The 27,975-nt window shown below is 46.5% G+C and overlaps 1 protein-coding gene across 6 annotated transcripts in view; it reads right to left on the bottom strand.

Moving 5' to 3' along the window:
• The window catches only part of LOC147683571 (galactose-3-O-sulfotransferase 2-like), a 692,139-nt gene extending 666,932 nt beyond the window's left edge, over positions 1–25,207 (bottom strand). For 3 of the 6 annotated variants that reach the window (XM_086943973.1, XM_086943975.1, XM_086943978.1), the window contains exon 1: positions 25,072–25,202. The gene's annotated coding sequence lies outside the window, so the exon portion shown is untranslated. Of the gene's footprint in view, positions 1–25,071 lie in introns of all 6 variants that reach the window. The other 3 variants (XM_086943976.1, XM_086943974.1, XM_086943977.1) reach the window with 3 other exon arrangements.
• Between the last annotated feature and the right edge of the window lie 2,768 nt (positions 25,208–27,975).

The raw sequence follows: 27,975 nt of genomic DNA, 5'->3' as shown, positions 1-27,975 counted from the left end.
CCTCCTGTTCTTCTTCTTGGAAGGTGCTTGGTCCATTGTTCCAGGATCCAAGACCTGAGGTTCAGAGAGGCACTTTTTGGCCTGTGACCTGGTCACAGCAAGGACATGTGATGATATCCCTAACATCTCTGCATGAGTCCTGTACTCAACTTCTGACCATAGAGAGCTCTCCAGGTCATTCCCAACAAACATTCAACTGGGAGATCAGCACTAACCACAACTCTTTTTAGGCCAGTTACACCTCCCCAGGAGAAATTAACAATTGCCACACTATGTGCAGTAGTGACATTGCTGACATTGGTCACCAGGTAATTGTCACCTGGTATGTATTGTCCAGGGTCCACAAAGCTAGGTGTCACCATAGTGACACTGGCACATGTGTCCCTGTATGCTTGAGACACTTTTTCATTAATTAAAGGTGTCTGTCTGTACTTGCCCAGATTACTGGGGCTTATAGTAGGGGGCAAATCTATGTCCCCATCTCACATCAGAACAGCCTGTGTAGGGGTTCTGACTAGGCCAGACTCTCCCTCAGTTCCCAAGGTGATACCCACTACCCCCTTAGTTTGTGGGCCAACACTGCCAACTGTACTAGTGGGTACAGGTGCCTTAGGGGCTGCAGTGTTGGGGGCTCCACCCTTTTTACACTCACTAGTCCAGTGAGAGGTGTTTTTACATGTACTACACCAGGGTTTTCTTTGACCTTCTTTCTTCTTCTTCTTGGAAGTTTGGGACCCACCCTCTGTATTAGTTTGGCGCCCTGTTGAAGACTTCTGGTCTTTAGCTTTCTGCTACCCACCCTTCTGGTCTGTTTTCTTTTGGTCACCACCCTGGTTCTGGTTCTGGTTCTTCTGTTTAACCCTGGTTCTAACCCATTTGTCTGCCCTCTTTCCCAATTCTTGGGGAGAGGTCAGATCTGAGTCAACCAGGTGTTGATGCAACTGCTGGTTCTGACAATTATTTAAAATTTGTTCTCTCATAAGCAAATTATACAATCCTTCTGTAACGACCGGAGTTTCGGACCAGATAGAATCAGCTCATCAGAGCACAGCATCTGTCAAAGCGCCAGGACGCCCCTTTGCTGGGGCAGCTGTGCGCTATAGAAATATAAATAACATAACATAACATAACCACCAACCCAGCCGAAACGCAACCACCTCCCTCCTCAGGACCCATCTATCCAGGCACCTGGGTACCTACCTGAGGATGGGGAATTAGCAATATACAAGCTCATATCATCAGAAACACCACTAAATATATAGGGATTACTAGGAATACTCACTGATTACTAAGGACGTCCATGCCCTACACCACATTCATACCTTATAGTCTCGCGGCAACTCAGACCCAGACTATGCTACCCTCCTACTCATAGTGAAGGGGGCAGTTCCAATAACTTACCATTACACACTGACACACTCAGTGCTCTCTCAAGCCACAATCCTGTGGGTATAAACACCAGTGTCCCCCCTGGTGCTTTCTATATTTCATACATACACAAGCCACAATCCTGTGGGTATACACACTGACCACAATCAGTGCTCTCACTAACGCCACTTTCCCTAGAGGCGATCTCATTACACACCAGTATCCTCCCTGGTGCTCTCATTAACGCCACTTTCTATGACAATCACTTTCCTATGAATACCTTCAGCTCTCTCTCTCTATGTTGGGAAGTTTCTCTCACTATTCACTAGAGGTGAATGGCCGAATTACACGGTGTACAACTTATTCTCTATTTCAAGGGCTCCTCTCTCCCTCATTATTCAGTTACCACTTGCCTGATCAGGGGTAGCATCTGTTCAAACAGTGACACCTGACTAGAAGAAAAGGTTACCTTTACTGTATAAGAACAAGGCATACGCTGGTTCACTAAGAACTGGGGTTCCTTTATTACAATAACATTAACAATATAACACTATACTATAACATATAGCCTGCAAAGGAAAATGGGAATAGACATATACACAGATCTGCGGGGTCTCTGTAAAGCTTTATTACTATAACACATCCACATGTAATTGACTGTAAATAGCTAAAGAGGGAATGGATTATGCTGCACACCGCTGAAAGAAAAAGAATTAGCAATACAGTAAGGACAAGGTTAATGTTTATAAAGCAAACTATATTACAGGAAAGGTATCACCTTATTAGTATGAAGTCTTGCTCTAGCTGTCATCTGGGTTCCTCTCTCGTCTGTGCCTTAGCTCGTCTCAGATCCTCCCCTGCACTCTTGGACACGCATCTGCGCTGATCACTCTGCACTGGATTCCTCTCCCCCACGAACTCTCTCCACCTTCCAGCTTCAGCCTAACAGTTTCTGCCGCTCTGATAACCGTTCGCTCCACTAGCTTCTTCACTCTGTCTGATTATCTCAGCTCAAATGTCCCATTCACTCCAGCTGCTCCCACAGACTAATCCACGATATAACTTCAGTCTCTTCCAAAAGGCATCACTTCAGACTCCAGCTGATCACAACTGCTTCTGATAAGTAACTGCTTCTGACTGCTTCCTTCAGTTCCAAACATCATCTCACTTCTCTCTGTTCAAAACACCATCTGCTCACAACTGCTTCTGACTTCTCTCTCTGGTTCCAACTCACTGGCTGTCTGTCTGTCTTCTCTCTGTTCCAAGCATCGACTGTCTTCTTCTCTCCTCTGCTCCAACTGACTCACTCACAAACTGAGTAACTGACTTCTCTCTGTTCCAAGCATCGACTGTCTCTTCTTCTCTCCTCTGCTCCAACTCACTAACTCCGCCTCTGCACTTCACTAATATGGAATGCTCTCTCCTCATGGAAAGTTCCAGCCATCAGCCTGCCGCCCATCAGATCTCTGCACCACTCCGCGTCAAGGACACACACCCAGCCGGCCGGCCTTTTGTGGTGTCTTCGACACAAAGAATAATACAGCCTACCGATAAGGGCTGGCCCAGACCGGTTCTCTCCAAGTGAACAACAACACCTCATAACTAAAACATCACCTTTACCCTGCAAGCATCTCAGTCTGCAGGGACAGAAAGCAAAATGGAGTCTCTCTAGTTCTGGGCCTTGTAGGCTTGAGAAGGATGAAATAACACTTAGCTCTGTCAGAGTACATACACAAACCATACCAATATGTAATATAAAGTCAGGACTACAGGATCCACCCTCTACTATAGGTAGGATGATGAAAGGACACATAATTATGTCAAAGCCAATAGGCAATAGATGGATTAGAGTCAAGAATAAAGGATCTATCACCATATAAAGCAGCTATCCTCTAGTTTATGCTTCTAGGTCTCGAAAAAGGAATGAAAAGGACCAACACAAGGCAAGAATAGAGATCCAGGATGGTAGCAAGCTTAAAATCACCATCACTCAGAAATAGAGCCAAAAATACGGTCACTACACCTTCATAGTCTGTAACCTTACTTCCCAGCAACCATCCCTCCAGAGCCTTAGTGGCACATTCAACAAATTCAGACCAGTCCTGAGTCTGTGTCTTCTGGGTCTCTCTGAACATTAACCTGTACTGTTCAGTGGTTAAGCCTAACCCATCAATCAGAGCACTCTTCAGGACCAGGTAGTTTCTAGAATCCCCATCACTAACTGTGAGGAGTCTGTTTCAGTCTCTACCTTCAAAGGAGAGCCACAAGATTGCTGCCCACTGCTCCTGAGGGATCTGCTGTACTCTGCAGGCTCTCTCAAGTGCAGTCATCCATTTGTGGATATCATCCCCAGCTTTGTAGGGGGGCACAATCTTACTCAGGTTTCTATTGTCATATGACCTGTCTTTATCCTTAGGGATAATGCTGCCACCAGTGGATCCTAATCCACCCTCTCTAGGCTGTCTTGCTCTAGCAAGTTTCTCTTGGGCCAGGGCAACTTCCAGTTCTCACTTCTGGATCCTAAGCTCAGCCTCTCTCATGTTGGCCTCATGTTCCCTTCTCTGAGGGCTAGTCATCCCGCTTCTGGAGTGGCCATGAAAACCTCTAGAAGCTTGGGAGGTGTTGGATTCACCTGAGTGATTCCTCCTCCTCCTGTGCTCCTGGTTAAGTCCACTTGGGAGTCTGAGTGGGTTTACCCCTGACTCAGTCCCAAATAGGCTTAAGTTAGCCATGCTAAGCCCTCTGGCTGGCACCTGACTATTTCTGCCGTCATCAGAATCACTGCTCTCCCCTTCTGCCTCCTCTTCTTCCTCCTCCTCGTCAGGCTGAGTATCTCCAGTGACTTGGTCTTCCTCATCTAGCTGGACAACAGGGACAGGGGGGTCAGTATTATCATCTTCAGTGGGAGAGCCTCCTTCAGCATTCCCTGTGGGGTCTGCTTTAGAGGTCTTTAGAGCTTCAGACTGGTCTAAAAACTCTCTGAGGTGGTCTGTGGTAGGGGTTGGACCCGTCTTGAGACCTCTTAAGGTACAGAGCTGCCTCAGTTCTTTAAAGTTTAACATAGCAAATTTGGATGGTGCCTTTGGAGAGTCACTCTCAACATAGGCAGGTCCAGTGGACCCCTCTGCTCCAGACATTGCTGTATTGTGGGTGGATATGTTGCATTCTACCTACACTGGGGTTTACCTACTAAACCTATCTAGTAGTTGTAGTCAGGGTGTGCTACTCCCTATCCTCTACAACAACTAAGTTCAGTAGAACCTAAGTATACTAGTCTTGTTTTATATGTACCTAGCAGGTACCTGTATGATCTTTCAAATGATACTCTCAAAGATTGTAATGGTAAAACAACAGCAAGCTCAAATCCCAACCGCTGCTCACCAATGTGAGAAGTTGGCCTATTATATGATGCTCACTAGTTCTAGTGATCACCTTGTACCATGCCAAGCAATTCTTATGATGATTGGTTGTAAGTCAACCTTATAGACCAGCTATTCTAGTAGCGTGGACAAAGCAGTCTTAGGCTAAACTCTGTAAAGGCATGTGAAGCAAGCTGTTTTACCATACACAATCCCCTTGAATACCAAATGAAAGGACACCACACAGATATATATTGAAAATATATATATATTTATTTACTAAAAATATCCCCTATACTCTTTATGAGCACAGAAAGAAATGCATTAAAACAAAATACAGTTTAAATATACAAAAGTTGCACAATATGGATGAGCCCTAGGGTCACCTAAACCATATACTAAAATAGTGGTGTAAGTACCACAAATCAAAAAGGAAGTAGGCCTAGGGCCTGGTTAATCGCTGGAGCTGTTCGGGACTAACAGTGAAGAAGTCGGGAAAGGCCCGCGGGACTCGGGTGCAGCGCTTAAAGCACACGCATACACCAATGCAAAGTCAATGGTGCATACAAATTACAAAGTTAGTGAAAAGGGAACCTTCCGGATGACCTAGAACCTAGCAACTTGGAACATAGACACTAGAGGTGTATTGCTACACCGGAGTGCCAGGGTTACCTCACCCACAGGAAGCGGGTGCATATGTCTCAAAGTGTGTCGGGTGTCGTTGCGCTGGTCTATGGAGCCTGTAGATGAAGATGCTGCAGGCGGGTCATCGTGGAGAGTTCCGGTGGATCCGAGGGTGGATCTGAAGAGGTGAAGACCTGAAAGCAGAGGGGACAATGTTCAAAGTCACTAGCCAGTGACTACCGTGGAACCAGGATGGAACCAGGCGATGTCGGGTGCAAACAGGTGAAGAGGTGAAGATTGTCTCTGCAGCCACGTGGACACGAAGAGGTCGAGGACGTACAGGCGTCGGTCACGAGCTGTCCCACGAAGGCTCTAGCTGATGGCTGTGTCGGCTTCTTGATCGGAGCAAACAGGCCTGGCTAATGCAAGCCACGCAGGAAACAATGCAAGCTTCTCACTCGGACCAGCAAGGTCAGAGGGGGTACTCCTTTTTACAGGAGCGAGGGCCAGGCTGGAGCAACCAAACCAGCAGTGCAGTTTTTGGATTTCGTCGCCAAGATGGCCACTAGCCAACGGACTAGTAACCGGGATGGCGCGTCGAGTTGCAAAGTGCAAAAGGGCCCCACGCAGATCGTGGAGATGCTGGAGGGCTGATCTTCGGTGCAGATGCTGCTCGGTGCTGGGGCTTCTAAAACCCCAAAGCACAGCATCAAGGGTGCCTCAGGTGCTGCGCAGTCAGCTTATCAGGGGTCTTTCAAGATGGCCGGTCCCACGTCTCTCGGTGCCTAAACGGGTCTCTTCTTTTCAGAGACTGTGGGTCGGGCTCTGCAATGTCTGGGAGTCTGGGTCTCGTCGGGCTCTGCGCTCGGGCTCCGGCAGGAGGCGGCTGCAAAGCAGACGTCGAGTTGCTGGATGGTGCCTGTATTCACAGGGTGGTCACTCCTTGGCCACAAGGGAGATGCTCTTCAGTCTTCTCTGCAGCAGAATGTCGAAGCCCAGTTTTCTTCTTAGTTTCAAGTCGAGTTCAGGATGATCTGAAGTCTTGGGACACAGCTCCTACTCTTATTCTCAATCTGGGGGCCGGATCACTTGCTAGGTCCCTCTTCTGGGTGGGACCAGGAAGGGTGGCGGTTACACCCCCTTTCCTTTGTCCAGCTCCGCACCAGGACTGGGGCTGGGAAGACCGAGCAGCGGTTTGGACTGGCTTATGCACGGGGACACCTTGTGTGCCCCAGGCATGTCTCATTCTATTCAGCCCTGTCCTACCCAATAAACAAAATCCTGTCTGGGGTGGTGCTCGCAACTCCCAAGGCAGGAAACCCTTTGTCCAAGCCTCCCTCGCTGGAAGGACTCCCAGTAGCAGGAGGTCAGACTTGTGTCTGTGGTGGCAGCATCCATTTTGTGATGCTGAGGCTCGAGTTTAACTTTAACCGGGGTTCAGGTTATGTACATGTCGTGTCCCTCTAGAAGGGTGGAATGCTACCCCCGTCGCCAGAATTGGTGAGGGGGTAGTATCCCAATTCGTATGACACCTTACTCAACATGTTTTGATAAAGCCAAACCAAAGTTAGCAAATAACCGCGAGGATTATAATGCACTTTAGCGTATATGGTATGGCAATATCCCGGAACAGCTAAGGGAGTTGTTCCCGACAGCTGCAGACGGGCTCAGCTCGTGCCAGAGCACCATCTCACAAGAAACCAAGCACTCTGCCTCCAGGATTGTCGAGGCCTTCCATAGGAGTGGCTTATAGGTTACCATGTGTCCAGTTAGGTTAGATATAGGTATACTATATCTAAGTAAGAGGTGATTACACCAACTTACCCCAGCTGATTGATAATCCAGTTGTGCCAAATATGGAGGCCAGGCCAGGGGTGGCATAATACATGCCGCAGCCCCTGGTAGGCCTTGGATACACCTATGCCCTAGGTACCTGGAGAACACTGTTACAGGGGCCTATAAGGTGAACCAGTTCCAATTCGTAATGCACCTAGAGTGCATTGGCAGTAATTTAGAGAGAAAACAGCAGGCTGTGGGTCTGATTAGCAGGCCCACAGCCACATTAAGTCATAAACCAGTGAAGGAAAAAGAAAAAAATTTGGGTGACCATAGGATAGCAGATCCTACTCTCCTACAACCCTAAACCCTGAAAATTGGGCAAATGTCTCCAGTTCTATGAGGCATGCCAGCAGCGAGATCAGTACGTCATCTGCGTATAAACTGATCGTGTTGCTCGATGAAAGAGAGTGTCGCGAAGGCGCCAGTGTCGCGGGGGCTGCTGCGTGGGTGGAAGGGTAAAGGTGGCTAGTACTGGTGCGTGGTCCGACAAGAAAGCGATTCCAATTTCTACGGCCGTTGCTGGCACATGCATGAGTGTAGAGAATTTACGTGACCTAAGATGGTAGAAGTTCTTGGATAGGAGATGTGTTTCCTGCAGGAAAGAAATGTCCGCAAAGGTATTCTCAAGGCAGGACAATACCGCTTTGCGTTTAACGGGATTATTGAGTCCCCTCACGTTCAGGGAGAGTATCTTAAGTGTGGTGGGGGCCATTCATTCAGGTGGGGCTGACAAGGGCCATGAGCGGAACCTGATGCCTGTTGCTGTGTTCTTAGGGAGCGGGTTATAGTGCTGAGGGGTTCTACCTGTACCAAGCTGTAGTATTAATAAAAAGGGGTGGACAAGGGGCCCTAAAACAACCAGTATGCTGATTTTAAAGATTAATTCTTACTTAGGCTAAACATTTGGATGGATGAACAGTTCAACATTCTATTCTATTCTATTCTAAGTTTGGTGAAGCGCAACAGCTACCCCAGCAATGGGGCGTCCCGGCGCTGAGAGACATACACACACCTTGCTAGACGGGGGGAGGGAGAGAAATGGTGAAGTGCACTAGGGGGCAGGGAAGAGGAGGGTCTTGATTGCCTTACGAAAGACAGAGAGACATTCTATGGAGCGTAAGCTGAGAGGAAGATCGTTCCATAGCTTGGGACCGAGGACGCTAAAGGAGCAGCCTCCAGTACGACAGAGCTTAGTTCTGGGTACTTTCAGAAGAAGTTGGTTAGAGGAGCGTAGTTCACGGCCAGGGACATAGGGGCGGGCCATGTTTCGCAGCAGAGGGAGGTTTCCCTGTTTAACATGGAGCATTTCGCAAAGAAGTAGTTAAACGGAAAATGGATCTTAATTTGAGGCTAGCTCAACAACAAAATAGTGTATAGAATTTAATTGGACATTGGTCCTTATGGCCGAGGTGGGATTGTTTCAATTATATTGTGTTATTGGATAGTTCCTGGAATCTTGACACTGATCAACGGAGCCCATGGAGCCCGTCCCGGGCACTTTGCCACGCCGCGGGTTGAAGAAGGAAGCCCCGGACACCTGGGAAGTGTTGCCCGGGCACAGCCCATCTGGCCCCCGGCAGGAAACCACCAGGGTGTTCCGGCATACCCTGCCCCTAGTAATCCAGAGGAAGGCTACCTCTCTTTCTGCGAACCCAGCACACCGAGTGATGGAGGGGACCTAGGGCGTGGAGCGCCCGAACTCCTGGAGCCCTCGCTGGGATCCGGGAGGCGAATGGCCCTTCATCGGGGGTCCAGGGAAGCCTGGCCATCTGGTCGCCCCATTGGAAAGCATTGAGCGCGACCAGATGGCCAGGACCGAAATGAGGACAATCTGCCTGCCCTAAACCTCTGCAGGAGGGCTCCCGCTTGCCTGCCCTTGCAGGGCTCAGGGGCTGCAGGGTTCGGGGGCTGTAGGGCTCAGGGGCTGCAGGGCTCAGGGGGGCTCTAAGGCTCCCGGGCTGCAGGGCTCGGGGGTGCAGGGCTCGGTGGCTGCAGGACTCTGGGCCTACAGGACTCCGGGCCTGCAGGGCTCCGGTGCTGCAGGACCCGGGACCCATGGAGCCTGTCCCGGGTACATTGTCACGCCGCGGGCCGGAGGAGGGAGCCCCGGACGCCTGGGAGGTGTTGCCCGGGCACAGCCCATCTGGTCCCCGGCAGGGAACCACCCGCCCGGGAGGGTGTCCGGGCATACCCTCGCCCCTAGTAATCTGGAGGAAAATGACCCCCCTTTCTTGTAATCCATGCACTCAAGGTGACAGAGGGGACCCAGGCCGCAAACATGCCCGACCTCCTGGAGCCCTGGCTGGGATCCGGGAGGCAAATGTCACCTCATCTGGACTTCCAGGGAAGCCCGGCCATCTGGTCGCTTTATCGGAAAGCATTGCACGCGACCAGATTGCCGGGACTAAAATGACGCCAATCTGCCTTCCCCGAGCTCCCGCCTGCCCTTGCAGGGCTCAGGTGCTGCAGGGCTCCAGGGCTGCAGGGCTCCGGGGCTCTGGGCTGCGGGGCTCCGGGGCTCCAGGGCTCGAGGGCTGCAGTGCTCCGGGGCTGCAGGGCTCAGGATCTGCAGGGCTGCAGGGCTGCAGGGCTGCAGGGCTCCGGGGCTCCGGGGCTGGAAGGATCCAGGGCTCCAGGGCTTGGGGACTGCAGGGCTCCAGGGCGGCAGGGCTGCAGGGCTGCAGGGCTCCGGGGCTGCAGGGCTCTGGGGCTCCAGAGCTCGGGGACTGTAGGGCTCCGGGGCTACAGGGCTCCAGGGCTGCAGGGCTCTAGGGCTGCGGGGCTCCAGGGCTGTGGGGCTCCGGGGCTGCGGGGCTCCAGGGCTGCAGGGCCCGAGACCCATGGAGCCCGTCCCGGGTACTTTGCCACGCCGCGGGCCAGAGGAGGGAGCCCCGGATGCCTGGGAGGTGTTGCCCGGGCATCGCCCATCTGGTCCCCAGCAGGGAACCACCAGCCACGGGAGGGTGTCCGGGCATACCATTGCCCCTATTATTCCGGAGGAAAATTACCCCCCTTTCTTGTAATCCGTGAACACAAGGTGACAGAGGGGACCCAGGGCGCAAACATGCCTGACCTCCTGGAGCCCTGACTGGGATCCGGGAGGCGAATGTCACCTCATCAGGACTTCCAGGAAAGCCCGGCCATCTGGTCGCCCCATAGGAAAGCATTGCACGCGATCAGATTGCCGGGACCGAAATGACACCAATCTGCCTGCCCCGAGCTCCCAGCTGCCCTTGCGGGGCTTGGGGGCTGCAGGACTCCAGGGATGCAGGGCTCTGGGGCTCTGGGGCTGCGGGGCTCTGGGGCTCCAGGGTTCGGGGGCTGCAGGGCTCCGGGGCTGCAGGGCTCTGGATCTGCAGGGCTGCAGGGCTCCGGGGCTGGAAGGGTCCAGGGCTCCAGGGCTTGGGGACTGCAGGGCTCCGGGGCGGCAGGGCTGCAGGGCTGCAGGGCTCGGGGGCTGCAGGGCTCTGGGGCTCCAGGCTCGGAGACTGCAGGGCTCTGGGGCTGCAGGGCTCCAGGGTTGCGGGGCTCCAGGGCTGCGGGGCTCCAGGGTTGCGGGGCTCCGGGGCTGCAGGGCCCGAGACCCATGAAGCCCGTCCCGGGTACTTTGCCACGCCGCGGGCCGGAGGAGGGAGCACCGGATGCCTGGGAGGTGTTGCCCGGGCATCGCCCATCTGGTCCCCGGCAGGGAACCACCAGCCACGGGAGGTTGTCCGGGCATACCCTTGACCCTATTAATCTGGAGAAAAATTACCCCCCTTTCTTGTAATCTGTGCACACAAGGTGACAGAGGGGACCCAGGCTTCCGGGGACTGCAGGGCTCCGGGGCTGCAGGGCTCCGGGGCTACAGGGCTACAGGGATGCAGGGCTCCGGGGCTGCAGGACTCCGGGGCTGCAGGACTCCGGGGCTGCAGGGCTGTAGGGCTCTGGGGCTGCAGGGCTCAGCGGGGCTCCGAAACCCCACGCTGGGCCTCAGGCATGGGGAGGGCGGCAAGCGCTCCTGGTGCCCTGCCGCCTGGGGGAAGACTGCCCGGGAGCCTTGCAGTTCTCCGGGGTTCTGCACCAGGGACCCTTGTCCCGGGCAGATGGACTCTTGGCAGGCCGTAGGACGGGGGCTCCCAAACCCAGGCCCCGGGGCCGGTCCCTGCTTTCCAACCCAACCAGGCCGTGGAAATCAGGGAGCCTTCCCAGGCACGAGGGACCCCTGTCCCAGGCACAGGGACCCTCAGGACGTGCCCTCGTTTTCAGCAATTTTTTTCTAAAATTCCGCGTAGTGTGCGTAGTGGTGCTACGCACACTACGCCCAGCCCTAATTATAAGGAGCTGTTGTCCCAATTTGGTGGTCTCCCAGATTCCAAGTAGCATGTTTTTTGTGGAGATATCTACCAAAAATCATTATCTTCATTTTGCTGTGGTTGACTCTCAGGCAATGTTGCTGGTTGTTGTACATTCCCAGCTCCTTTAAAACTCTTTGAAGACCTACCCTGGTGTGATCCAACACTAGCGTATTGAAGGATTGCCAGTCTCACCTTGCCTAGTCTCGGGGGAACTAGAATGGCCTCTTTCAGGGCACTCCCCATGTCTGCTGTAAAAAGATTAAATAATAGTGGGGACAGGACGAAACCCTGCTTCAGGTCATTGTTGGTATCAACTCTTGATGATAAGGCTGTGGGACTTATTTTGAGTTGAACCCAGGTCCCCTCATAAAGAGCGATGATTGCTTTCAAAAGCTTTGATGGAATCACAGGCTGTCAATGTTCACCAAAGTCTGCCTCTATCAACTCTGTGAAAGGCTGTGCTATAATCTATGAAACAGCAAAACAGAGGTGGATGCCAGTCTTTGAAAGCTTGTTTGGAGAGGTTGGCCAGGGCCATGATGTTGTCCATTGTGAGCTGTTTGTCCTGAAGCCGGTCTGATAGAATGGTCACATTTTGTTGTTAGTTGCCCAAACCTCCAGCTCTTTCAGTAGTAATTTCACATAGGCTTTGGCTTCTACATGAAGCATGGCCACTAGCCTATAGTTGGGTTGGAGTGATCACTTTTTTTATGGATGGGGAAAAGAACAGATCCTTTCCATGATTGTGGTATTATTGCCTTTGAGTAAGCATGGTTGTATAGAGGGGTTAGCGTTAAGGCAAAAAATGCTTGTGCTGATTTAAATACCAGGGCTGGAATGCCATTGGGTCCTGGAGCCCCATTGTTTCGCGTTATCCTGATCACCCTTGTTGTCTCTGATTCTGAGAAGCTGTTTCCCTCAATCATCTTTAATCCTGCCTCCTGTTTGCTCTTAGAAAGGGGTTCCATGTAATTACTTGTTTCTGAGAACTTCTTGGGAAGGGCATACTGGGCAGCCGGTAGGCCTCTGGTGTATAGTCCCTTAACATATGCTTCCCACTTATTAATTGCGATGTTGTTCTCCTTGCTCCTAGACTAGGAGTTCAAGCAATTGATGTATCTCCATAGTTTGGCATTGTTCTTTTCCTTTATCATGGCAAATACTGTGAGCCATTTCTGTTCCATTTCGTTTTCTTTTAAACTCGCCTACATTTTTCCTGTGGGCTGATCTCACTGCGGCTATGGGAACCTCTCCTGGCAATGTTCCTCTTTTCTTTTTTCTCTAAGTGCCTTCATGAGAGAGCATTTACTTTGACTCAGGCACTTTGGTGCTCGTGGTTAGTTAGGGGAGGAGACCTTGACGGAAAACATTTTTTTGCAGTGATTTTTGCCCAGATTCTGCCACAAATCATCTGTCAGAGCTTCCCAATGACCAATCACCGTCGGATGGGCCACAACCTTTATTTTGCTTGCCAGGGGCCCCTTCCAGTCCTTTCAAGTTGAACTCACCGGCAATGATCACATTATAGTGCTCATATTTAGGTAATATTTCTTCCATTGTGGTGATGAGTGATTCCATGCTAGGTAGTGTCAGTGCCGGATTGATATAACAGTTTATTAATAGCAGGCTAAATGGCTGGCGCTTGCCCTTTGCCTAGAAATTGTCATAGCTTGCAGATCTGGAGAATTTACTCTTATTTCTGTAAACATACATCCTGTGAAGCTGTGAAGCATCGGAGAGTGGACCTCTCCAGTGATTGTTGACGGATTTTCGGAACTGGTGTTGGCTGATAGGAGGTCCTGCCGGGTTTTGCGAGCAACCCAGGAGCAGGAGCATGGAAGCAGGCAAGCAGGCAGCGGCAGCAGCAGGAGAACAACTGTGGAGAGTGTGGAGAGAGAGCGCCGGCCGCTGTGAGGTACGGCAACCACGCGAGTCCCGAATTATAGTAAAGAAAAGCCGCTGGAGAAAAAGCTGCTGTGTCCCGCCAGGAAAGCCGCCAGAGAAAAGTTACTGTGTTTCGCCGGCCAGACACTGCCTGTGGTCGCTGGTGGACGCTGGTGGACGCCCTGCACGGATTCCAACACTGGGCTGCGACCCGACCGCCACCTTCACCTTTACCTCCAACGCGGGTGAGTTGGCGGGGGGGCAAGCAGGCGCGGTAGCAAAGGCCGCAGCCATATTCGCTGGGGCTGGAGGGGTGTCTTGTCAATCATCCAGCGGCTGTAAGCAGGAAATCAAAGAGGCAAGAGCCGCGAAGGCTAACCCAAAAGCGACAGGGTTCAAAAGCGGCAAAAAAAAAAAAAAGGAAAAATTCGGAAAAAACAGAGTGAAAGATGCAGAAGCTGCCAAACACTCATTTTAAGGCAGCAGGAGCTGCGAACATCACTTTTAAAAGCAGATGACACAATAGAGACTCCGGTTAAGTAAGTGGCAGGAGCCAATAATTCTTTTAGAAGTATTTGGAGCTAAATTGTAGGCACTGCGAACAGCACTTTTAAAGCAGCTGATACAATAGAGACTCCGGTTGAGTAACTGGTAGGAGTTAATAAATCTTTTAGAGGCATCTGAAGCAAATTTGTCTGTGTAACTGCGCGACAGTGTGAAATTAGAAGCCAGTAGCCAGTGCACAACAGTGTGGAATTAGTAACCAGTAGCAGTAACCACTGGCTAGTATCAGTAAGCGCCAAAGATTTAGTGCGGGCGCTTCTGTGGCAAACTGATTACATCGGAGGATTGAAAGAAAAGGCACACCTTTAACCAGGCATTTTTCTCTCTTATGCCCATATTGCTAATGGTTATCTGGTGGAGGAAGGATGTGGTAGCAGGTTGAACGTACAGTCAGTGGAGATTAGGGGACCAGTGTTGCGTGGTATAGGAAGTTCTTCCCCCTCCCAGATTAACGTAGGGGTATAGCTTTGTTCAAAACTGCACATCTGCACCACAAGGAAGGAAATAATCCCAAAAGTAAACACCCAAATTGGAAGTAAAAGTGAGGTCTGGGAGATCCAGAAAACAAGTGACACAAAAAGTGGGCAAGCAAGGTGGGAAGAAACCCAAGGAGATGGATGAGTCACCGGAGAAAACAATCCAAGAAAAAACAAGCCCATTAATTCCCTTACAATATTCAATATTTGGAAAACCAGCTACCAACAGGAAATTCATGTTTTTAAAAGATCCTACGACAGCCATCTTCTCAGAAACAGGCCAAGTGGAAGGCCTTCCGAACCCATTAACACCCCAAAAAAACCATTTAAGATCTGAGAACAACATTATGGAGAGCAAAAACACATCGAATAATAGTCATTTAGTCATTCAAGCACAAGTCCACGCCACTGACTTCTCTGACTATTCACATTCAACACCAAAATCAGTATTAAATCTAGTACCATTTAAACAAACGACAGAAGAGATACATTTGGAAATTTCAGATAATCTCAAATCTGCAAATACTAAACAGAATAATTCATGGCTGCATTCAATTTCATTAACAAACAATACAGATCTCCTGCAGGCTCTGGAACTTGAAACTACCAATGTTCCAGAGAATAGAAAGACTAGAGAATCAATAGATAAAAGGACAGAGCCCACGCATCCAATTATTGAAATATCAAGTACACTGGAGCAGCCCATCCAATCTCAGAGCTTAATAAACCACAGTACAAAAAAAGGTGACCAAGATCAAATGGTACGGCTGCATCAAAGTGCTAACACAACAAGTCTTGCACAGAATAATATTTTAATAGCAGATAAAGTTGTGGAACAAAATAGAAATGAGGTTAGTAGTGGAGGTACGCCCAAATTGGGAATTAAAGAAGGGATCCAGCAGTCAGCATATTCATTATTATTAAAAGTGCTGGAAACCACAATAACGGTGCTTAATATGCAGTCTTACAAGTTAGATACACAGATCGACCTAATGAATATAATAGCCTCATACATTGTAGGAATCAATACAAAATTAGAAACGCTAGCTGATCTAACCATGAAAGAGCGAGAAATAAATGCAGTAGTACGTAAAGATTGTGAATGTGGCCCAATAGTTGATAAGCTAAGCAACGTTCCAGCGATTCTAACTAGCATTTTAAACGAAAGGAAAAAGATCAACGATGCGGGGGAAACAAAATCAAATCGTATAAGTAAGATCTCAAAACTAAACCTACAAAATTCCATTACTGGTGACACAAATGCGCCGATCATGGCAGAAACATCAATGATCTCTACTGAAATCGAAAGTCTCAATAAAATTAAGAGTAACTCAGGGAATGATCAACCAAAGATGAGCAGCTATGCGACAAGGATCATAAACAAAAACATATCCCATGTAAGCCCTGAGCAGATCTTACAAGAAGGACAAGGCAAGATAGAGAAATGCCGGCAAACCAAGAGACAGAGAAAAAGAGCAAGTAAATCCAGAAAGAATAAATCTAATACAATACAAGACATGAATACCATTAGGAAATGGTTCCATATTTTCGAAACCAAAAAAATCAATACAGGTCCAGAAATGCCATGTTTACAAATAGACCAAAGGTCTACAGCAGAGGAAGAGCGTCAACAAGGATATCACACCCAGTTTACATCATTAAGTCATAATACACAAACAGATGAATCACTTAATATGACGCAGATAAATCAAAATCAAAACCTAAGTGCATCAAAACGAACCCATGCGAAGCGACCAACCACTAGCAGGTATAATCCGGTACAAACAACGGGCAGCCCAGAAAAGGAGCAGAGGTATCCCCCATATGAGGTGGAAGAGAAGGAAAACCACACAACCAGAATCAATAAATCAACAGCGGATCGCGCAGAAAAGAAACAAAGAGAGACAATAGAACAGACTCAAGAGAAGCGATCATTGGATTGCAAGAGTAACGCTGTTGAAATAAAAGGCATTACAGAGCTTGAGCGAAGAAACTTCTCAAAAGAAGAGGTCTCGAAGGAAAAATTGATAATTAAAATCAATACACAAATTGGTGACAGACAAGGTAGGAATCAAAGAGAAGTATCAGAACTTACTCCAATGAAGCAATCATTTGATGATAGGAACAACCCAGTGCAAATAAAGGGCATCACTGAGAGGGAGCACACAATACCTCTGTTAGAAGATGTACCCAAGGAAAAAATGATAATTAAAATCAACAAGCGGCCAGGTGATAGACGAGGAACCAGTCAAAGAGAGGTACTTCAATGCGCTGCACCAATAGTCAAACATTTGGGAAACAATCAAGAAAATATTTGGAATAAACAGATCATATTGACCCCCCACTATATCTCTCAGGGGCAACAAGACCTCCTCAATAGAAGGAACCTATTAAAACTAATAGCTGAAATTTCTACCTTAAAGCATTTGACCACTTCAGACCTGCGGTCAATTGAATTCATTGAGAAAGAAGAAAAAAGTAGCATGGAAAAAACACTATCGACTTGGAAAAATGAAGAAATAGTAGTGCTAATAATGAATGCCAGACAAGAATTTGAAAGTTGGGGTATCACAATGACAAGACCAACAAAGAGACGATATCCCACACCTCTACTAACTGAACCAAAGAATCCAAATAAACAACGACGGAACGTCCCAGTGTATTCAGTACTACAAAACGCAAGAGGAAAATTTTACCCCGTTAAAGATGTCACAGAACGTCCTACTACACAACAAGATGGCAACGAATGGAATTGGATGGCCACAGCCTTAAATGTTCAGAATACGGAATGACTTGCCACAAATGGTAAAAGCACCATTAATAGTACCGTAAAATTTCTATCTTGGAATAATGCTGGTGCTAAAAAGGAACTAGAGGAAGATAATGCCCCAGCATTTTGGGAGAATTATGACATCATCACCCTCCAAGAAACATGGATGATGGAGTGTGAGAATGTAGCTAACTATACACTCCACTAAGTAAAGGCAACCAGAACACACAATTATGGAAGGCCGAAGGGTGGCTTAGCAACCTATATATCAACCGCTCTAAATGTAAATACAGAACAACTACCAAGTACGACATCAGACCAACAAGTAATTAAAATGGTTCAGGGCCATAAAAATCAAACAACATTAATAATTATAAATCTCTACATCCATCCAAACGCGAGGAAAAAAAGAGGCACAATCTGAAAAACTGATGTCGTTAGTCACTGCTATAAGATTTGAAAATCCAGAGTGGGAGATAATAATAACCGGCGACTTCAATTCATACTTAATCCATACACCAGATGATGATGACCGACTGATAGCAGAGAAAGAGCAATGGTCTGTTCCTCCACAATCATCTAGTAAAGATAGATCCCCTAGATCTGGCTGCACATTAAAATACAATAGTTTTTCCATCTTAAGATAATAGCAACAACAAAATATTGAAAAGGTACATCTATTTTATTTGATCCTTAAAAGTACATTCACTACTAGATTAAAAAAACAATATAATACACAAAAAAATGAAATAGTACATAAACAATTTAAGCAAATAAATTCATACACCCTGTATAATCAAACGAACGGACAGAAACATGAAAGACATAAAATTTGTGCAGTACAATTGGTACACTCAAAATCCCTTAGTCTTACACAATGATAAAATCTGTGTTAATACTAAAGTGCTGGAGTTCTGAGTTGTACTCGGAACCTCAGACAGGACGCCCTGACACGAAAGAGCTCAGATGCCTTTTGCACCTGCAACTTTAAATTGAAAGTACTTGATCACGCTTTTATACCTCTGAGATTTTGGGCCAGATAGATCAAGAACATGTCATTGGATTAAGAATCAATGATATCATTGACCATTTTAAACCAACCTAATAAGACAGAAGTTGACCTACAGACGAAATGAAAGTATCAACATACCTGTACATTATATCTATTTACTGAGATTTGAGCCCCTTATGCGTTGGACCATTCCGCGCCACAGGAATTTAAATAAGAATTCACAGACTTGAGAGCGTCCAGTCATCTAAAAGTACTAGCAAGGGGAGAACCATTGCATATGACCCTGTTTAAGTGGCAGAAAAAACTGTTGTCTTGAAAAATATGGTGTAATCATTAGAGTCCATTGAAACGCGTCGACGCATTCTTCTTGTGCAACTCAGAACTCCAGCACTTTAGTATTAACACAGATTTTATCATTGTGTAAGACTAAGGGAAGGATTGGATTTTGAGTGCACCAATTGTACTGCACAAATGTTATGTCTTTCATGTTTCTGTCCGTTCGTTTAATTATGCGGGTCATAATCTAGGGTGTATGAATTTATTTGCATACATTTTGTATGTACTATTATCATTTTTACTGTGTATAATATTGTGTTTTTAATCTAGTTGTGAATGTACTTTTAAGGATCAAATAAAATAGATGTACCTTTTCAATATTTTGTTGTTGCTATTATCTTAAGATGGAAAAACTATTGTATTTTAATGTGTAGCCAGATCAAGGGGATCTATCTTTCCTAGGTGTTTGAACCTCATTTCCCTTGATTTTCTTAAGGAGTACCTCTCACTTACCTCCACAATCATCCTCATTACTAAAGAGACAGGACTTAAATGGGCAAAAGCTGGTCCACACATTAGAACATTTAGACTTCCGAGTCTTAAATGGTAGAACTAAAGATGACACTCCTCTGCGGTGGACTTTATCAGGGTGTTCACGGGCAGTCAATTCTAGATTATACAATTATAACGCTCCTTTAATTGCGCGCGTGACGAAATATAAGATCAAATATTCCACTCGAAGTGATCATGCATATCAGGTATTGGAACTGGAAACAGGCCATCAAAAACATAATTTGACCCCCATTGAGTTGGGTCAGCTGACCACAACAAACCTGAAAAGAATAAGATGGTCAGGAGAAACCCTACCTGAACTATCAACATTAGCAAAATAAATATTTGAAGCTAAGAATATAGCCAGCAAAAACTTAGCAGAGAGCTGGTCCATTTTCGCGAAAATACTATTGCTTCAGGCACCAAAAATTCATTATGCACAAACTAGCAGGTTCAAGCCCGATATAAACATGTCTAGGAAGGCCTACTTGCTAAGAAAAGAGCTGAGAAAGATGGTGAGGAAAAATAACACACAGAAAATCCCAAAGCATATATGGCGGGATATAAAGATCGCCAAGAGGCTGTATAAAATACAAATCTGGAAGGACCATAGAATACAACAGGAGACCCTCTGGACGAAATTACTTTTTAGTCCCAAACAAGCAAATAACAGGCTCTTTTGGGAACTTGTAAACGGCACAATAAGATTAAAAAAAGTGATTAATAACGCCTCGGTATCAGAGAATGCATGGGCAGTCCATCTAAACAAAATATTTGAAGATCACATAACATCTACGAAAAAGCCAATTGATGTGAATAGCGAGACTTCAATTCCAGTCCTCACAGGGCAGAATCATCCCGGATCTCTAGATCCAGGTACCATCAAAGCCCAGGAAAGTCAATGCCACACACTAGAAGATATTGCCAGAATAATAAAAAAGGGTCTCAATGTTGGGGCCCCAGGCCCAAATGGCATCCCCAGGCCATATTCAGGACGGATCCCGATTATTGGGCAAAATCACTATCAGGTCTTTACAATGAAATCAGCTTAACTAATGCCCTTCCCACAAGCTGGAAGGGGTCAATCATTAATCCGATCTTCAAAGGAGGTGACAGGGCAGATCCGGCAAATTATCGGCTAATTGCACTCATGGAAGTGGAAGCAAAATATTTTGCCACACTAATCCTGGAGGACCTGGTAGAATGGTCAAATACAAATTGCCTGATTCCATTAAACCAAACCGGATTCCGTAAAGGTTGTGGCACTACAACAAATATTTTAGCTCTTGCCACGATAGCCGATAAATGCAAACGCCAGCGAAGACAACTACAAGTGTGTTTTATAGATTTCAAATCTGCATTTGATCGAGTGAATCGTGGGCTATTTTGAACCAAACTACATAACCTGGGTCTCCCAGAAACAATATTACGTCCCATTATACAACTGTACACGCATGTACAAATGGCGAATGGTACTAAACTATCCAAAAAGATACTAACTAAGATTGGATTAAAACAGGGCTGTGTACTAGCCCCCCATTTATTCAACCTTTTTATGGCCGACCTCCGACCTCTCACCTCGACTGGATTGAGCAAATGCACACCCGCCGCATTTGGGAACATTGCCCATAACGCATCTCTCGTACGCAGATGACATTGTTTTGTTTAGCCTAGCCCGAGTAGGCCTACAAAGAGCACTTAACGAACTCCTGATGTTTGCTAATACCAATGCACTGGAGATTAACAATACCAAAACAAATACTATGCCAATTGCAAACTGCACACAATATCAGTATCAATTTAAAATAGGAGAGATGCGTCTCCGAATAGTAAACACATATAAGTACTTGGGGGTATACATAGACAAAAGTCTGAATTTTCAATTTCAGAAACAATATCTTGAAAAAAAAGGAAATGGAATTATATATGCTTTTTGTGCTATCGCTAAGAAGCTATATGGTCCTTCATTCATGTCACTAATCTCGGTGATGGCCGCAAAGCTACTACCTGCTATAACCTATGCAAGCATAGTGTTAAATGGTAAAGATGGAAAAATCTTAGACTCTTTACAAATAAAGGCCTACAAAAAAGTCTTTAGTCTACCACAGTCAGCAGCCCCGGCACAGGTCCGACTAGAATTTGGCCTCATCAAACAAGAAATTGGGAGAAAATACATTGTGATCAAAACCTGGTATAAATTGTGGCAGAATCGATCTAATAAACCAAATGACGCTTTGTGGCAAGCACAGGAGGATCCAAACTCAAGCTACGGCAAATTTTTGAAAACGGCGTTAAAAGACACAGAGACGAGGGTTCTATGGGCGAAGAACCCTTCTTTGTAAAATTTTCCGTAGCTTAACAAACAAGGCGGCAAAAATACAATCATTATTGGAAGACAAAGGTACCTTAGCAAAAAGATCCCACGGCTGGACGGTTCTGCAATCCTACACATCACTACGACCGGCGGAATACCTCGGAACAACATACTCGCCCCACTTGAAACGCAAGCTAATGGCAACTAGATTTGGGGTATTACCAAGCCTGGCTGAACAACCCTCGTGGAAGTATACCGGCGTCAAATCCTGTGTCTTATGTGGTGAAGCCTGGCAAAACATTATCCATCTAATATGTGTCTGTCCCAGCCTTAAAATGAAACGCATTGAACTACTAAAAAAGGCTTTTAATGATAGAGGAATTTGAACATGTAGATCTGCAATCATTAGAGGACTTGGCACTACAGACCCTCAGCTGACCTGTAAAATATTGAAATTCCTATTGTATTATGAGAAAAATTATGTGTCATTTCCAAAACAATAATGTTTAGAATTTTATGGCAATTTTATAAGAAACGTTAAAAAAAACAAGTTTTATATGTCACTACATGCAAAAACCATAAATCAATAACAATATGACGACGTAGAGTTATGAATATACTTTAAACTGGCATCATGAGAAGGATACCGCTTCTGCTCTTTTGAACTATATAATTAATATGTTTGTTCTTGTCTTTTAAAATAATTTTTAAATCATTTTATAAGGATATTATATTTTTACTATGACATTGTTATGGTTTTAAATAACTGAAACAATAAAGATTACCTCTTATTTCTGTGATTTTAAGTTTACGGGCATGGCTTATAAAGATCTAGAGTCCCCCAGAAGGACGTTCAAATATGTTTTTTTTTCTGGCATTTACCCCATGTTCATGGAAGTCTGCTATGGGAGTTAATGTCATTGTCCATGTTTCTAGGCAGCATATAATATCCCCTTTTGCAAGGTAATCCAGTACTTCCTTATTCCCTGCATTTTTATTTAGCCCTGCAATATTCCATGAGATGAGAGTTAATTCTTGATGGAAGTCCATGTTAGGTGGTTGATGTTGATCTTCTCACCCCGACTTTTTCCTTCCTGCGCTGCCCGGAATTTGTCTTGGGCTAGGGATACTGTTGCCAGTGATCCAATCTTATAGCCTTCTTGAATTGACCCATTAACACTTTTCGCAGATTATCTCTGTGGAAGATGGAGTGTTTATTGGTGTTCTTGGGCATTCCAATGTGTTTCCCCCGTTTTCTGTAGTGGTTTGTTCCCTTCCAAATTAATACGACCCCCTGCCCCTCTGTGTGACGTATGAGGATGGATGGATATTTTGGTTGAATGGGTTCTGTTACATCTATGAACCAGCTTGCTAGTTGTTGGGCTACGCCAAGGACTAACCGTTGGAGAGATTGTTCACTAAATCCCAAGAAAGTTGAGTCGCCATGACTATCTCCATGTGTCCTTCGGAACTTTACCCACTCCATATTTTCCGAAAGTGATCTGGAACAAGGACGTAACTTGTCCAAAATGTCAAAGGATGTTAGTTCTATTTAGGATGTCATAGGGGCCTTCCATATGATATCTGGGGTGAGCACTGCCTCATATATTGTGGGAGTTTCCTCGGGGTGTTGTATTTGTGTGGCCCCCCCAGTACGCTGGCTACTTGGTCCCAGGCTTGGGGAGGACTTTTGGGAATTCGCCACTGTTGTTCACCATCAATCCTATTTTTATTACCCGCCCAGCTTGTTTTTGCTTCTTCTCCATCGAGGAAAGTAGTTAGAGCTGTAACTCCTCTGCCCTAAGGAAGACACAAGTATAGCAGGCCCTGCCAGGAACACATAGCATCATCCTTATTTCGCCAGTCTCCCACACCAGGATCTATCCTCTGAACTATAAAAAAAACAGAGTAGTGATACCCAACAAAAACCATGACACTGAAAATTGCAGAAGTCCAGCAGGAGTCTACTACAGCACCAAAAAAACATTCCTCGCAAACATTGGAAGCTGCTCAGGGCAAAAATCCCTAACTTTTGTAAAACTATATCCACAAGCCTACAAACTCAGAATTGTAACACTAACTTTGACAACTAGGAAAGTTTGTCAAAGCGTGTCAGTTATTAAATCAATCGCTTAATTCTGCTGCATGAATGATGTATTTTATGCGTGCTGACGAGTTGACTTAGAATGAGATTAATGAATAGATGCTACAAAAAAAATCTGTGGTAACCTAGCCTAATCAATGATAGAACAAATATATGAGCAAGCTATTGACAAATTAAACAATCAATGACTTAATTGAAGCCTTAACAACTAATTGATGACTATAGGAAGAATGACACTTGGAGTACATTTAAAAAGTCAATTGAAATGAAATCCCATCCCCGGAAAGCAAAGCATTGTCATCATACAGCATAAATACTGCCTTCAGCATGGGCAAAAAAGTAGTCCGAACTTTTAAAATGCAATGTAGCACACAGCACTACATGCCAGAATAGGAAGAGCAGAATGATGGTGCCCTCAGTGCCAGTAGTGGAACCACACAAGAGATGCACAGTGTTCTGGAAGCATTGATGCCATCAAGGGTAAATGGTGGGTTGAAGAAGGGAGGCAAGGGGCCTTATTTAAGGTGAGTTGGAAGGGCAAAGGAATGTGGTTCAAGCTTTCTTGGTGAAGGGAGGATAGCAGAGAATGATATCATGCAGTTGTCCTGGTGTGGAAAAGACCACCAGGAAGGGTCAATGGTCCATGGTGTGTGGCGACAGCCATGCTGCAGGGTTGAGAGGTGGTGGTTGTGGTGCAGATTTCAGAGTTACAGTCAAGGCTCATAGTGTGGCGGGGAGCAGAATGAGAAGAGTCGAGAACAGAGGGAGTTGATCATTCACCCATGCCCTGTGGGGAAGCAAAGTGATGAGGTCAGCAAATCCATCTTTTGGGGTAGAGAAAGGGACATTGGCAGGAACATGGGTAATGTGTAACTAGATCATAGGAATGGGGAGCGGGGAGAGCAGAGGCATTGGCGGATTTAATTGATGACAAATAGGGTCCATGTTAGGTCAAGTTGCAATTCTGTATTGGAGAGTAGAGGATTAGGCCCAATGTGTCCTTGGTATAGGGGCAGTGATGGAGTGGAATTGGCTGAAACCTGCTGAGTGTGAATGTATGAGACACAGACATCCGGTAAATGAATCGCTGGCAGCAAGCAAGCATGTGTGAGAGTGGGGCATCCTGTAAGTGCCCATGTGAGTGTGTGCATGTGTGTGAGCGCCAGCAAGAATATGTGTTAAAATAGCTGTAAAAGCGCCAAGCATGAGAAAAAGGCAGCAAAGAGGAACTCGTATTAAACATGAGTAGCAAGTGTGTGTGAATCAGCCAGGTATACTGAATTGGTATGTGCGTGTGAGAGAGAGCGAGGTGCACTCAATGAGTGCCTGTCAGGCAAAGTGAATGTGCGTGTGAGAAAGGGGTCGCATGTAAGGTAGAGGCAAATAGCGAGTTACAGGAAAAGAGAAGAGGTGAAAGAAAATGTGTGACGTTGTATACACAGTGACGCTGCGATAGGAAACAGGTGCAAAGATACCCACCACAATGAGGAAATAACATAATTAAAAAGCAACGAGAGAGACGAAACGAAATAGACGGACAGATAAAGCGCCAGTCAGATAAAATAACAATTTAGCAAGTGCTCGGGCTTTACCTCATTCCCTCAGGACCCGGGCTACAGCATCTATCCTCCCCTGCTCTGGGCTCTTCTCTACTGCCACGAAAAAGGTAGTCGTCCTGACGCGAACCATCTACCGCGGCCACAGCGCTTCCCATCTGGGCACTGAATCACCAGGGGTGTGACACGTTGATTTTTTTACGGACCCAGATAAGCCCAACCCTTGTGCAAACACTAGTAATCCCTGAACAAACATGCTCAGGTAAAACATGAAGTGGACCAGCTATTCTGTGTACCAAGCAGCTGTCACCTGGATGCACTCCAGGATCTGATGAAGAGTCAAGGCTATGAGCTGTCCACAAGTGCCCTTCCCTCCCTGTCATCACGTTCTCAATCTCCAGGTATACTTGCAAATGGCGACCCATGCCCAACTGTCCACGACTGAGGCCACTTAAACAGACCACAGCCTTCAATAGTGTCAGGACCTGGCCTGGCTGTGTGAAGAAACCGGCGAGCGCCTGCACGAGGGAGCCTAGTGATGAATGCCCTTGCTGAGCATAGCGCCAAGATCCCATAGACGTGCCCATGGGCCATTAACGACGACGATGCATGCATAAAAAAGAAAGACAATGAGCCAACAAAATGACATCGTATTTGATTTGGAGAAACTTTGCTGCATAATAGTAGCCATGGTAATGCTTCAGAATAAGGGTAGAACAACAACTGTCGACATCCTACGGCAGCTCGTTGAGCGCCCTGTCCTCGCATTGTTTTAGCGAGACACCCAATGGCTTCTCCAAGCAATGCCCGGTCTGTGCGCCCCTGCTCTTGATGCGATGGTTTCGCCCTACGTGTCTACCTCATGACCTGCCCCCGTAACATGGAGGCCGCGGCATATTCAGGCGGGGCTGCGAATGGTGCACTCAAACAAGACAGGATGCTGCCAGAAGGACAGGCAGAGCGTTTAGGATCTTGATTGAAGCAGGAAGCTCGAGATTGAGATCAAAGACTTTAGAGTTGAAAGTATACTTGTAAGGAAAACTGAACCTTCCAGAAGAGAACCTATAACATTCATTTCTTCAGGGAGAAAGTGAGCACGTGCCAATCTCTCCATTAATATATGGGGTATTATTTCGAGTTTGAACTCACAGACCGTGAGCTCTCAACAGGAATGAATGTGTCCAGAGCTGTTCACAGGGATATATTAGAAAATTCAGCAGTTCCTGGAGTGTGATAAGTCTGTGGAGATGCAAGGACTCAAAGCAATTCATTGGAAAGCATGACTCCGTGACAACCTGAATTCTTTGCAGGGGTGCATGCATACATAGCTCTCAATTAGAAATTGTACACTGGCAATTTTTGGTCGCACTGTCTTTTTAGCACCACTGGAATACATGTATTCGGTTAAGCATGTAGAATGATGTAGTATGTTAAATTGGTTCAGCCAGAGCTTCTTGGATTGCATTAGGCTGATGCACCATGAGCTTTGTTGAATTCCTTAAGTCAGTGCACCTTACGTCTTCTTGGATCCATTCTGTAAATGCAGCCTGAGCTCGGCTCATTAAGTTAAAGATAACTATAAATTAAAGGGGTCATCAACTTTTGAGAAAAAAACAGCATTATGTGTCACACATGTGCCATTTTTCTAGTTCAAACCTAGCTTAAAGGCAGTGGAGCAGTACGCAGGGTCAAAGGAAAGCCTACAGTCATCGAATGACAGGAGAGGTAGCTGGGAACAGAAGTGTACTGTCAAAGCTTTGTGATGTTGCGTTCTTTCAAGAAGTGTGTCTGCATCTCTTTCCTACATTGGAACAATGTTAGGGCAGTCTTGAAAGAATGTGCAGATCCGGGGTGTGTAGTTGTAAAAGGCCTTTTTCCTTGCTTTTTGTTTTTTACACTTCTGAGTCTGAGGGTGACCCGGGGGTGGGTGTGCTGAGAGACACTAGAGTTGGTATGCTTGTCTTCAAGACCAGCAAGATGCTGGTCATGACGACTTTGCAAATGATGAAGCTGGTTTTGAAGATGGTGCAGGCCAGTAAGGGGAGACTGGAGTTCCATCACGATGGGGATGATGTGATCACAGTTTTCTTTGCCAATTCCTGAATTTCTGACAACAGCAACAACCCATTATCAAGAATGTTGCTTTCTCTGTGGATGTCGGCTGGGGTTTTGAGATCTTTTGTGACATCATTTATTGGCTCATCCCTTTAAGTTTCTACAGCTAGTGTTTTGTTGAGAACATTGTGCTGGATGCTGATCGAGAGCTGTTGGATGAACTGAAGTCTGGTGGATACAGTGAGCTAATGTGGCATTCACTTTTTGGGTGTATTAGATTGTTTCAGCCTGTGCCCTGTTGTTTGCATGATGGTGATGCAGTGGTGAAACTAAACGTTTGGCCGCCTGTGGCAGCCCCAGCGTTTGTGGGCGCATGTAGGAGTTAGGGGGTGCTGGTGATTCCTGCGTTTGCTGCCCAGCGACAGCTGCAGGTAAGAGTGGGGAAAGGCCGCCGCCCCCCAAAACTTGTGCTGCCGAACCGATCGCCTCACCCACCCACACTTGGTACGCCATTGTGGTGATGCAGCAAGAGTTCTGTTTGATCCTTTAAATTGTTTCGGCCTGATCTCTGTTGGATGCATGGGAATGATGCAGACTGGTCCCTATTCTGCAGGAGCCCTGTTGAATGCAAAGAGCTGCTGCAGTTCAGGGCCTTTTAGAATCATTGAAGTGCTGCACACCAAGCTTGGTCGTTCTCATTACTTTTGCAGGCAGTTGCAGGTAGTGGGCACCAGCATTATTTTTGGAGACTGGGACTTATTTTTGATCAACAGACTTTGATCCAAGGCAAGAGAAAAGAAGGAAGAAGAGTGTAGGAAGGTAGGATCTTTCTGCATGTGTACCCTCACTTTTTGCCTGGTGCTAAGCTGGTTTTCGACTACACTG

The sequence above is a fragment of the Lissotriton vulgaris genome, chromosome 11 (assembly GCF_964263255.1).
Source record: "Lissotriton vulgaris chromosome 11, aLisVul1.2, whole genome shotgun sequence".
NCBI lineage: Eukaryota > Metazoa > Chordata > Amphibia > Caudata > Salamandridae > Lissotriton > Lissotriton vulgaris.
This window is presented reverse-complemented; position numbering and strand designations above follow the sequence as displayed.